The following is a 14,156-nucleotide window of genomic DNA, read 5'->3' as shown; positions in this document are numbered from 1 at the left end:
CATGTATCTGTGCAGGTGGCCACAGCACTACAGGACATCAGAGCAGGTGTCTGCACAGCTGTCACCTGGGCCTACTGGAGCAAAGTACAATCCATCAGTAGGCTATTTACAGGGATCTTAGTTAGATTGAAAAAAAGGATAAACAGGTCTATTAGAAATCTGGCACATGTATCAATTTTGGCCTGGATATTTTAGGCTAGTGGACTTTGAACAGAGAGGGACATTCAGCAAATTGTCAAAGAGAGTCTGCTGTCCCGACATTGAGACAGGTCGGCCTATGATGCCATGTAATAGGAGCTATAGATCATATTTGGCAGGCTGTAGGTTATATACACTGGTGGAACTTAACAAAGTAAACATAGTAAAGTATTGTACTTTTAGGTATCTGTACTTTACTTAAGAAAAGTAGATACTTTTTACTTTTACTTCACTTCATTTGAGAGCAGTATCTGTACTTTCTACTCCATTACATTTTTTAACTGGACTGAAAAGTAAGTATTCCTATTATTGTTTGAGCCCTGCTGAAAAGGCTGAGGGTTTATTTTTAACAGGTTCATAGTTTGCGCAAACAAAGATATACAAATAAAAACAACTAGATTCAGTCGTTTCTATTGAGCAAAATTCAGCACAAATCTTTATCAAAGTCAATACATTTGAAACCTTACAGGACCTCAAAATATGAGCAAACTTACTTCTTACTCTTTAAGTACATCTGAAACAGGTACTTTCTTTGCTCCTGTATGTGAACTTTTACTTAATTAACAAAATAGAGTATTTCATCCAACCCGGATATAGGTCACGCAGAGATGCGCGCGTGCTGACGTCAGTGCGCACATGCGTCCTGTTTTTGTTGTGGTTGTTGCCAAGCGCCTCACTGCAAACTTTGCAAACCTCGGTTGCGCCAAAACCTGCACTTGTGAACTTCATTTGACGATTTCATCGGAAAAGACATCACTTTGGGACCCAGACTTCACCCAGACTTCTACTGACCGCCTCCTGACTCTGACTGCGAGACTTCTGGGAGAAAAACACGTGAGGTTTGTGACTTTCCATGTTCACTGTTAGTCCTTATGGCAGGGGTGTTCATTACGTCGATCGCGAAGGCATTTTGGGTAGACCACGTCCCGTCATCCATCCAGTCACACGACTAATATACAGGACAAAGTCAGATTACACCTGACCCGAGGTCACATCATGGGCGCTGCACACGCATAAACAAGCGCGAGTTAGTTTAACCCTATAGCGTCGGATCGTATCGTCGCAGATAGAGCGGGTTGCGGACTTTCCAGCAGCGTAACTCCGCAACCAGTCGTGCTCTCATGTAAATTCAAACGGCGTCTCAAAGCGGAGACATGGGGCTATCTAAATATTTTACCATCATTACAGTAATCTGCCTCTGTTGTCCCTCGAAGGTGACGAACGAGAGCGCGGGGCTGCGGGGATTTTCCCAATCATTTATTCGATGCGTAAAGGCAAGGCAAGTTTATTTGTATAGCACAATTCGTACACAAACTAATTCAAAGTGCTTTACAGAATAAGAAGGACATTAAAATCACACAAATAAAAACATAAATAATCACAAATAATCATCATAAATCATCGTAAAAGAAAAAATACGGATGGATGTGTAAAATAGAAGTAGTTGTGTGAAAAAATGGCGTAAATTCTGATACTTCGTTTAACATGATTTTTATGGCTATAAAAAAAAAGACAAAACCGTAATCAACATGATTAGCTCTGTTATCAGGCTGTCAGTCAGGCCGTATCTGTGGGGGATGCATACAGTCCTGGTCATATTTATTCCATTTTGGGGCATGTATCTGCGCCACTGTCGCTTGGGCCTACTGGAGCAAAGTGCAGTAGTGTGGATGAAAGTGGTCAGACAGGCTAGCAGCAGTTATCATAGGATTACTGTCGTTGCTATTTAAAGGTAATCTTAGTTCACGTTAGTCCTTATGGGGTATTACACAGAATACAACCAATATAACAAAATGCCATTTTAACAAAACCCAGGTCATGTTTACAGTGAGTTTATTCAAAGAAATGTGTGCCCTTGTGAGTTTATGATTTCTGTTTCATACAAAATGAAAATGATTAGTCTGTGTGTATAGGCCACAGAGGCTGGGAGTACTCAGTACTCAAATACAGTACTGTATTTACTTTAGTAACTTTTTAAAGAAATTGTAGTTATTTCACTGTGCTTTTCTAGCAGCATACTTTTACTTGAGTAATAGCTTATTATTGGAGTAACAGTACTCTTACTTGAGTAAAAGTTTTGGCTACTTTCTCTTCTCACTGTGAGTAAGATTACAAGTTTTTGTTGACAATACACTACTACATTGTTTGAACATTTGTGTTTCTTGCAATATGCCTCCAGATGTGATTTCATTTTGCAAATTTTTATGATCTGTCATTTGAAAATACCAGATTTTGTGCATTATTCAATATTTTGTCCTTTCAAAAAGACTATTAACCTTCTGGACATAACCAGAAGACCATACATTTTCACCTACTGCTTTTTGCATTGTTGCCTTTCAGTGGCTGAGAATAAAGTGTTGTACAGGACACTTTTGAGGTCCACACAGTGTGTCAAATGAATGTGTATGTTGAAATAGCAATGCACTCACTAATTGGGTACCTCTGTGCATTGTAACATGTGTAACATGTCTTCGCTCTACAAATAGTAGTTGACCTTAAAACATGACAAATTCACTATTAGTTCAGGGCAATACATATGAGTTAGATAAATCAATCAAAATACTGTTGATCAAAACCACTGTTGATCTAGTACTGCAGACACTGTTACACACAGAGGCCAAGTATTAAATTTTCTTTTTAATAAAAATTAAAAAACGGGGTAAGGCCAACTACCAGTGTATAATTTCAAAACATTCACATGCATTTGGGGTTATTAAAAAAACAGTGTCTTCTCATATAACATGTATGCAAAGAGCTGCTGTAAAGTGCTGACTTTAAAACGTTGTAATAGTAATGAACTTCACTGGTCAAGAACTGCTGTTTTGCCATGCGCATTCAGCTTTTGGCATAAAGTTTAATTTTTGGAACAAACGTAAGAAGCATTTTGGTGTCTACAGTTTTATCATTTAGGTCCCTTTTGTTGTCCTCTCTGGGTTTGCTGTGTGTGAGCCCTGTTTGTAGCATCGGTGTCTGACACAAATGTTTCTCTCCACAGATCTGTGTGAGCCAAAGCCCAGCTGTGCTCGTGACGTCCAGACCTCCTGCACACGTCCTCACATCTGGAGTTAAGTCCTCACACACTCATGGACACAATCACATACACATCTAAACAAACATGCACATACATACTCAGAAACATATACACTCGCCCACTCATGCAAACACGCATACTCCCTACTGCTCCTGCTATGCCCTTCTCTGCTACTTCTGCTATGCCCATCTATGTTGTTCCTATTATGCCCCCCTCCTGCCACTCCTGCCATAGCCCTCTCTGCTGCCCGCGCTATGCCCCTTTCTGCTGCTCCTGCTCTGACCCCCCTGCTGCTCCTGCTATGCCCCTCCCTGCTACTCCTCCTATGCCCACCTCTTATGCTCCTGCTATGCTCCTCCCTGCTACTCCTCCTATGCCCACCTCTTATGCTCCTGCTATGCCCCTCTCTGCTACTCCTCCTATGCCCACCTGTGATGCTTCTGCTATGCTCCTCCCTGCTACTCCTCCTATGCCCACCTCTTATGCTCCTGCTATGCTCCTCCCTGCTACTCCTCCTATGCCCACCTCTTATGCTCCTGCTATGCCCCTCCCTGCTACTCCTCCTATGCCCACCTCTTATGCTTCTGCTATGCCCCTCCCTGCTACTCCTCCTATGCCCACTTCTGATGCTCCTGCTATGCTCCTCCCTGCTACTCCTCCTTTGCCCACCTCTGATGCTCCTGCTGTGCCTACCTCTACCGCTTTTGCTGGTAAGCTCCGCACTCGTCGTAGGTTTCGCCATGTTCCTTACGCTCAGGCACGCTCTGCTGCCCCTGCTATTCCTGCTGTGCCCACCTCTGCTGCTCCTGCTCTGCCCACCTCTACTGCTTCTGCTTGCAAGCTCTACACTCGTCCTAAGTTTCGCATTGTTCCTTATGCTGAGGCACGTGCTGCTGCTCCTGATATGTACCTCCCTGATCTTCCTAATACGCCCACTTCTACTGTTAATCCTCTGAACCCCTATGATTGGTATGCCCCTGCCTGCTCTGTATACGTGGCACTCCGCTGACTTTTTCCTGGCACTCCACTGATCCCAACTGACTATGACATTGTATCATATTGTATATAGGTGTGGAAAAAAAAAAGTTTTTTTATATATATATATTGATATTGATTGTTCTGTCAGACAGGGCTGTGTTTAGCTGCTTTGCATGTTTCCTCAGAAGGGTCACGTGATGGTGTAGTGACAAGTTTTGTTGGCGGCTTACATGGTTTTGTCAGACAGTAGGAGAAGCATACGCCCCCTACTGTCTGATGCCTTCTCCAGGACTGCATCCCATTGCATTTTGTTTGTCTATTCCTTCCTGATTTGAAGGACTTTGAATGGGGAAAGGTCCTCACCTGATACTCTGAAAGATATAATATTTAGATTTGAATTGCTTAATTGGTATGACCACAGAGGGTGGTAGCTATAGCTTGAAACCCATGATATGGCTGTTTCTGCTTGGAAAACAAGAACGAGCAGGTCCAAGGAGCATAAATTGTGACAAGTGAGCCTACTTCTTATCACACACAGGATAAAATGCCAAACAGTAGGGGGGGCTTCAGACTTTTTTTTTGCATATACAATCTAATTTGCATATGTATATATGTGTAAAAACATATTTTATGTTTGTGATCTGAATTTGTGGATCTCCTAATTTGTGTATTCTTCATCAACGCTTTACACATTCCATGATATATATATTATGCATTGTGGAAAAATCTGAGATTTTGAATTCATTGTTTTTGCTGCATCAATAACTTAATATAACACATTTTCACCCCCACAGGGTGCGTACCCTACTCTGCTGTTTAGTGCCTTATCCCATGTGTGTGATATGCTCCTTGAACCTGTTCGTATTTTTATTTTCAAATACAAACAGCCAACAGACAAACAAGATGCTGTAGGATGCAGTAGGGGGCGTATGCTTCCCCTACTGTCTGGCAAAACCATGTAAGCCGCCTACAAAACACTCCACTACACCATCACTTGACCCTTCTGAAAATGTCCCTAAATTACATATATACATATAAGTATTAGTTATTATTCTGCAGTTTTGTTGTAAATAGTGTGGTTCTTGTGTTTTAGTGTGAAACAAAAAAAAAAAAAAAAAAAAAAAAAAAAAAAAAAAAGAAAGAAATAAGAAAAATATGACAGATTTTAAGTTAAGTATAGTGCTGTGTGTTTTGCTGTGTTATTATTCTGTTATTTCTGTTGTAAATAGCATGTAAATAGTGTGGTTCTTGTGTTTTAGTGTGAAACAAAAAAATTTAAAAAATGAAAGAAATAAGAAAAATATGACAGATTTTAAGTTAAGTATAGTGCTGTGTGTTTTGCTGTGTTATCATTCTGTTATTTCTGTTGTAAATAGCATGTAAATAGTGTGGTTCTTGTGTGGTTTTCTGCTCCCCCTCTTCTTGTGTTTGTTCCCACAGAGCTGGTGGTGATGAGGGCTCCATCTCCAGCAGACCAGACCAAGCTCCCCCAGGCAGAGATGGAGAAAAAAAAAAAAAAGAAAGAAATATAGAAACATAGATTAACTTATAACAAAACTTTAATAACATTCCCTGAAATTCATAAATAACGTAATCCTATACACATTTTTTAACCAACTGATTGAACCATTTGATACTGACAAATTTAATAAAATATAATAAAATAAAATAAATATCAAATTAATACATTTAAATGTAATGAATATCAAATTAATACATTAAAAGAAATACATATCAAAATAATACATTAAAATAAATATCAAATTAAAATTCTTTATCAAATTAATACATTAAAATAAATACATATCAAAATAATACATTAAAATTAAATATCAAATTAAAATGCTTTTTGCTATCCCCTCCCAAAAGAATATGTTCTGATGATTCACTATCCAAGCTAAAGAGAACAAATAAATAAATCTTTCAATTAAAATTCTTGAAGCTGTTTTTGTTGTTTTTGTGAGTTTTGCCAAATTGCCAAATAAATAGTTACTTAAAATAAAGTTCACAGTTTTTGTCCTTTGTGTTCAATGCACTTTGTTCAGTGGAATAGTTCCTGTGAAATATATAGAAAAGTTACATTAATTTCCATTACCTGGTTTTCCTGATTTAGGGGTCACTATTGTATCATTTGTGTACACTGCACATAAGGCCTTTATGTGTGGAGTTTGCATGTTTCTCCTTGTGTCTTGGTGGGTTTCAGTGAGCAACACACTAAACTTTGAGGTGAGTTTTCCTTGTGTTCAAAATGATAGTTGACCAATGACCAACTTTGTTTCACGCGTCACTGAAATAAACAAATCGGATTGCAAAGTAGCCTACTGTCTGGCTCGAGGCATGACGAGGGAGTGGTGTCCAGACCGATATCCTGTTTAAAAATACAGAGGTGTATAGTGTGGATTTGCCAGGTGACTAGTTAATAGCAATTCCATAGTTTGCACAACACCCATGAGGTCATCACTCACTACTCTGGCATGTGTCCTCCGTTTTGTTAGAAGGTGGTTAATTTACCAAGGATTCACATGTCACATTACCCATAATGCACCAGAATAATTTAGAAGAAAAAAGAGGCATATATATTGCCATTGAATATATTTAAGTTTGATTAAATAGGCTAAAACCTAAAACAAGGTGAGGTAAATAGGAAAAAAATCTTAAATTTTGTTATATCAATTTGAAACTTTTTCTTGTTTACTTAGCCTACATAATTACAAGCTTTTCATCAGTTAATATTTTCCCATAAAATACATAGGCTACATAAATAATCCCAATAATCTTAAATAAAAAATAAAAAACATCCTGATTTGAATATATCCCTTTATTTTGTTGACATAGGCCTATTAGGAATGCAGCCGACAAATGTGCCCTGTGTTTCCATGGAGATTGGCATGAACGAAGTGTGCATCCAAGCACACTTTGCGCACTGCTATATCCCATCATGCACCGCACATGACTTCTTCTATGGGAGAAACAAGGTATATTTTCTTGAAGTTATGTAATACTAGCTACAATTGGGAAGAAATCACCTATAACATCATATTTGCCAATTGGTATTCAAAAGGAAAGATGAATTCCTTATGTCATTCAATATATACAGAAATAAACGCCTGTGACGACGACACCTTGGCTCTTCTTCTAGGAAATAATAAAGTATTAAAAACGGTAATTATTTCAGTGTCCATTTTCCACGTTTAGCTCATTAGTCAACAGCTGTCACGGTTGCTAGGTGACGTAACATAAGCTATGTAATGTAAGCAACGTAATGTAGGCTGCATAACATAAGCGCACGGCCGCGGCTGAAGTAGGCTCTGTGGCGTAGACCTGTCCCATTTCGGCACGATAGGGTAGCTGCACGGAGGAGTGCCCTTCATCGGCCAGATACTTCGAACGGTGCATTTGTCGAATTAGGACACGGACATGCGTGGTCCGTCCATATGAAAACAAAAATGGTTGCATACAAGGAAAAAGGGGAAAATATGACAAGGGACTGAAAAACATTGTGGATTTCTGCAGAACCAATGAGCGAATCACAACTGTTAAACTGAGGTAAGTGAAATGTCATTTTGTTTGTAGATGATAAATGACCAATGAGCTTTTATTTCACATGCATCAAATTTGATTGCATGATCATGTTTGATTGGGCTCGAGACAGATATTTTGAATTAAAACTTAAATAAATCTGCCTTAAAGTGAGATGTCATCATATCATTGCCATTCCACAGCCAGTTAAATCTGCAACACAATTTTTCTTCCCACCAATCTATCCAGGCTGACACATCGTACCAGCCGTTGTAAATGTGGTGGGCCTTATCAAGCTGTACAAAGCAAGATCTGGTAAACATACTGCCCATATTCTGCCCTTTCATGGTCCAATAACCTTCTTTTGCCCATTGAGTCCACTAGTGTCAAGGGCACGACCACATCTCCCGAGGATCCTTCAAAGCGCACGCACACCACCCATTCAGAGGTGTTATGATGAGGCCGATGACTGTTGAGACGGCACTAGTAGGACATATAGCACTGGAGTGGACATCCCGGCCGTCTGTGGACCCTCCCCCTCCACCTCTCCTCCAGCTCAAGTGCTCAATTTTACACTCTTAACGTCAAATATCCAGTGGCCAGGAGAACGCACCACCCTCCCTGGCATTTGCCCTCATTTCTCTCCCAAATGTGCAAACACCATTACCCTTGGGTTATCTTAAGTGGCGTGCTCAAAAAATTCGCAGTCGTCTTCGCCTCCTCCGAAGCGACAAAACAGGACAGAAGGGAGAGGCAGTGGGAATGCCGCTGATGTTTGGCTGTTGATTTGTGCTCTGATAAGGGTGCTCCGCCATGCTGCAGCCGTGCTTGAATTGATGGCTTGTTAGTGAGGAACCAGGGCCCCGATGTGAGGTGTTTTCAAAATGATTGATTTACAATAAAGTGGCTCCGGGTGTGTGCATGCGGCCAGAACTGATGCCGGGTCGATCCCAGTCAAATTGATTGATCAGCCATTTAGCCCGGCTGTGTGTTTACCGAACAAAACAGCACAAGACTCTCCTCTCTCTGAGCTTAAAGCGAAGGGGAGAAATGCCACCCGTGGGTCTGGTCTGTACCCCCCACCCCACCCCCACCCTTCCCAAATGGAAAAAAAGAGCTGTGTTGGAATATAACCATAAAAGTGTAATCATACAGTGAGAAATGCTAGCATAAATGTTTACGGGAGTGTACTTTATTCGGCTATCAACGTGTCCTGCTGCCACTTGGAGATACGGCGGCTTTAAAAGTAATGACTTACCTGCTGCATGCGAGGGAGACACCAATGTCGGCCTTATCGCTGTGTCACTGGGAGGCGTGTGGAAGAATAGGACAAATTAATAATAAGGAGGTTTACTTAACAATATAGAGCATTTGGATAAAATAGAGTCTTATAAACATGATGGTAGATGCACTGACCTTCATCAAGGCATTGGCTCTTACTAAAATGCTGCCTAAACTAGAGAAGTTATAGCTCAAGGATAAAAGCTTTATCTATGGAGCAATGAAAAAGAACTGTCTAAAATGATTTGCTCTTTTACTGACCTCTAGTGGCTGGATGTGAGCCACGTTTTCAGATGGGTGTGATTGACAGATGGATTAGCCAATCAGGGACATGCATGACTATCCATATTAAAACAAATATGGCTGCTTACAAGAATAAAAAGAGGAAAAACATATCACAAAGGGACTAAAAAACATTGTGGATTTCTGCAGAACCAGTGAGCAAAGAATACAAGAATATGGAGGTTTACTTAATGCTATATTCAAAATGAATGTGCTTCTCTTGTTGATTATTTTTCTCAATCTTCTGTGTTGTTTTCTTAGTTTTTTTTTTACTTTACTGTGATCATTTGTGTTTTGACACAGATGGCCCATATGTTTCTCTGATTGGCTACTCCACCTGTCAGTCACAGCCACTGGAAATCATGGAGGTACGCTACAGTTCCAGACCATACGTCGTTGTAAAATGTTGTTAAAACACGCAAGCTTGCTCATTGTGTCTCAAAGCTAACAGTCTTTTTTTATTAAACATAAAATAAACAACCTTTACAAATTCGAATCTATTAAAATAAAGATTACCTAATTATTTTATATGTACAATACGTCATTTGTGGTGTGTTTTTTTTAAATATTTAGGCTATTATGCCTCTAAATTAGTATTAGTGTTAGCATTCAGACACAAATATCCCTCTGTCTAAACAAGTGTCCTCTGGTGAAGTTTTCATTTTATTTGAGTAGTTTTTAATATGTGAGCAGATCACTGTCCACTGCTTGATCTTTAAATATGTATCATTTTAGCGTGACTCGTGAAAAACCTCAGAGAGATACAACTGGACAGGAAGTAGTGATGCTAGCAGTGAGGCTGCCAGCTGCTGTTGTGCACAGAGCCTATTCTGTTTTCCGGTTTGTGTCAATACTATCATTTATCACCTATATTTACTTCAGCAATATATCACACTTCAAAATGTGTTATTGTGACAGGCCTCTTCATCAGCTCCACCCACTTTCACTGCAGTATAAACTTATGAATCCATACTTGAACAAGATCATTTTTGACATTCCATTAACCTTTAGCTCTTGAGACCCCGTCATATAGAGTCAACACCCCTCTTCCATCCAAATACCTGCTCCACTTGTACAGTTATGTAGTCATTCTTCCACACAGCACATTCAAGTGTACATTTCTGGCCTTGTCCAGCTGTGACCCGCGTGTCTTTTATAGAGCCACTGTGCCAAAACAAAGCTCTCCAGCAGTCCTTAAATCATCGGCCCTGCTCCTGGATAATTGCCAGGGAGCCGAGGTTACTTCCATCTCCCCGACAGCCTGCTCGCTTCCTCCATCATGTCCCTTATTAACAATTTTACACAGTTGGTCGCAGCGAGAGGGTGTCAGAATGCCAATAATATTTACCGTCCTCTGTGCAGCTCATTCACACAGGGCTGAGGGGGCTGACAGCGGCTGACAGAGCAGTCGAAGCCCAGATCCTGGCTATTGACTGCTCTGTGTCTTTATCAGAAGGAGACAGGAGAACAAAAGCTCAGGTGAGTTGTGATAGGGGCAGAAAGGCAAATGTGGTTAGCTTTAGTTGTGTTGTGTAAGCTAGGGTTAGGTTATTTATGTGCAAGGTGGTGATATATTACGTCTTTAATATTTTTTTTTTTTTGCATTGCAGATCTTAAACCAAGCTGAATGGAGAAAAATGTGCCAGGGAGGTATTTGGATGAAATGAGCAGACCAGGTAATGACACTGTAACTGCATTAAAGATCATGCTAGCAGGTTTAAATTTTTATTTTTTTTTAACGAAAATGAGGACGCACGCTATAAAATCCTGCCGTATCACTCATTAAGAAAATATAATCGGAGAACGAAGTAAGTACAGAGTGTGGGTGTGTACCGTTTGTGGTAAAAACGAGGATTGATCAGCAATATGGCGTCTTGAAAATAAGCGTTTAAAGAGTGATTAAAGATGCACGAATCACCAGAAATTTGCAATACTTGAACCTCAGTCATAACAGTTACAGGCATATTAGTTCAGCGCTCTTCCGATGAATTGCCACATCATCTGAATGTAGTCATCATCATACTCTTAAAGAATACTGAGTTATCTTTTTTGTCACTACTGCCCCCACCCCTGCCTTGAAACATTTTAGTAGATAGCAAAGTAAAATAGTACGCTTGTTTATTTTTCAGCTTGTGTTGCCAAGGCTCTTTGTAAAGCATATTCAAAGAATGAACAAAACCCCTTTTAATCAAATTAAACATTTATATCTAATGTCTAGAGTCATAACTGTTTAAGTTTCAGACACGTTCAAAATAAAAGCCACACATTTTGTCACAATGTGATACCTGACCCTGTAAACTTACCAAAACCATGTGGCACGACTTTAGATTGTTGAATGTATACACTATTTATTACCACAATAACAGAAATGCATAGGCCTATTTTATTGAGATTTCATTTTTTTCTGTAGTCCTAATGGTGTCTCCAAAACTAGGAACAGGGCAGGTCATTATTAAACATGACCTCCACGTGTAAATACAGTTTGGATTTAATTCAATTTTACCTTTAAACTGTGACCCATGTGAAATCAGCCCATTTGACTGGTGTCGACTTGTACACCAAACGTAAGGAGGGCTTTCACAATGGACAATCAGACAGTATTCGGAGCACTTTCACAATCATTATGCCAATTGAAAATGTAATCCTCCTCAATTACACCCTGCGAATCCCAACTGTCAGCGTAAAAAGCCATTATGGGTCATTTAGCCAATCAATGCGCTCAAAGATTTAAAATAATTCTGCCCTTGCAAGTGCTGTCGGGCAGGTAAACGAGTACGTCGCCATGGGAACGCTCACTCGATCCACCCCTCCTGTAACCCTCTGATGATCAAAACGGCGACCCCCACCACCGCATTTGCCTTTGACCCTCGCCGGCCACCGTACAAACCCAAACATATCAATATCTGCAAAGTGCGTTTATATAGATATCCGACAAGCCGAGCACCTGGGGGGGGGGGGGAATTGAACCGGCGCCTCTTCCCCATGATAATAGTTTCCATGACAATGAGGCATGCTCGCCGGCTCCGGGTAAACAGCGATCCTTTACCAAAACAAGGAGGTCATTACCGCGGCTTGTCAAATCAATGCCCGCTGTGTCCGAGTTGATTAAGACATCTCCCCTCAGCTGTGACACGCTGTCAATACACCCGCATTGTGCACTGGGGCGAGGGGGGGAGTGGGGGGTGGGTGAAGAGAGGGGTGTGGGGGGTATCTCATTGTGTAGTACGGCACGCACACACGGTCCAGAGGCGCAGATGATTGGAGCGAAATAGCCATCAGTCAGGGAGCAGAGCCGGACTAATGATTCCCCGTGCTGCCTATTAGAAGTACATGACAACTCAATCCCGCGCTCGGAGAGAGGAATGGAGGAGACGGACAGATAGATGGAGAGAGAGGGAGTGAGAGAGAGCGAGGAAGAGGAGGAGGAGGAGGAGGAAAAGAGACAGACGAAGAAAAAGTGACCTTGTAGCGGCATCATTTGAGGTTGAGTTAAATTGGCAGCAGCAGCTAATCTTTACCTGAGGCCGATTAACAGAATTAAAGCAGGACAGCAGAGGAGCAGAGGGCGGAGGGATGTTTTGTCGTTTGTTGTTTGTGTTTGTTATCTGGTCTCTCGAAAAGTTCACTGACGGATTGGTTAAGAAATGAAAGTCAAACGTCAAAATGGACAAAGTGGGACTGTGAATTTTACTATGCGCGGCCATTTACCAAAACAAGACGGTGTATTTTCTCATTCATGCTCGTGCTCCAGTGCTTTGAGGGTGTTATCTTAGGATTTTTGTTTCTTAGTCATCTCTTAAACCACATTTTACAACATCTAAAAACACAATTGACAATTCATAAAAAGTCCATTCTGGTGTCATGTTTTTTTATGTGAGATCAGCAGGTCAAAGGTCAGTTGTGCTCTTTTGAATATAATTAATGCACAACTTTGGACTGGATATTCTCATACATGAGCTATTGGAGTGTTGAATTCCAGCATGAGAGAATACAGCATTACTTAAACGGGAAATATATGGCAACTATAATTTTGATTGGAGGACATTAAGGAAGCCCCTAAAATGCAATGGTTTATGCTAATTAGGCCTGTCAAATTAATTACTATATCGATTTATCATTCAGTATATGATAGCTGGAACAGTATATTTTGGGGCTCTACTTATTGTGTATATATTTTCTTTGTAAAAATGGAGCGATTAGATGTATTTTTGTTGGAATACAATATGATTTGAGCTGAGCAGGGTTGAATAACCAACTTCGATGGCTAATTATTGCTTCATTCTGTTATTTATTTGTTGCAGCTCAGGCCTTTTGAATGATAAATGGTAAAAGTGTCACATTTTTATATTGCAATTTTCCACCTTCAAGGCTGAACCACTTACCCATTCACACACACATTCACACACCAGTGTAAGTGGACATGAGAGGCAAGGTGGGTTAAGTGTCTTGCCCAATGACAGCATTCATATTGCACCGCCAACCTGTGGGTCAGTGGACAAACACCAACTGAGCTGCTGTGCTTCAGAATGTGTGATGAGGTTCAATGCTAAAATAACTGAACTCTGTGTAAAATGTCATAATAGGCTTGTGATATATACAACTCACAAAAAAGATACGTAAAAGATATGGTTTAATATTTTTTTCAATCAAATGGTCATGATGATAAAGGTGCACTGCATGACTTTTCTGGAAAGGGATCTGCCACCTGCTTATCTCCATGGAGATGTTATTGCTTTGCCTGGAATATTCCATCATATTGAATTAAACTTTTCTATCTTGCTCAAAATCTCCTCAAAAAAGCATTCTTACTGTAAGTGGGGTCGCCTCTCCAATGATCTAGTTTGCAACTTGGCCTGGTGACAGCACT

General features: G+C 40.4%; 1 protein-coding gene across 1 annotated transcript in view; it reads left to right on the top strand.

Moving 5' to 3' along the window:
• Positions 1-14,156, top strand: part of kcnma1a (potassium large conductance calcium-activated channel, subfamily M, alpha member 1a) — a 293,601-nt gene that overhangs the window by 228,186 nt on the left and 51,259 nt on the right. The window lies entirely within an intron of this gene.

This window comes from Periophthalmus magnuspinnatus, chromosome 15 (assembly GCF_009829125.3).
Source record: "Periophthalmus magnuspinnatus isolate fPerMag1 chromosome 15, fPerMag1.2.pri, whole genome shotgun sequence".
In the NCBI taxonomy this organism is placed as follows: Eukaryota; Metazoa; Chordata; class Actinopteri; order Gobiiformes; family Gobiidae; genus Periophthalmus; species Periophthalmus magnuspinnatus.
Note: the sequence above shows the minus strand (reverse complement) of the source record. Positions and strands in the feature narration are given on the sequence as shown.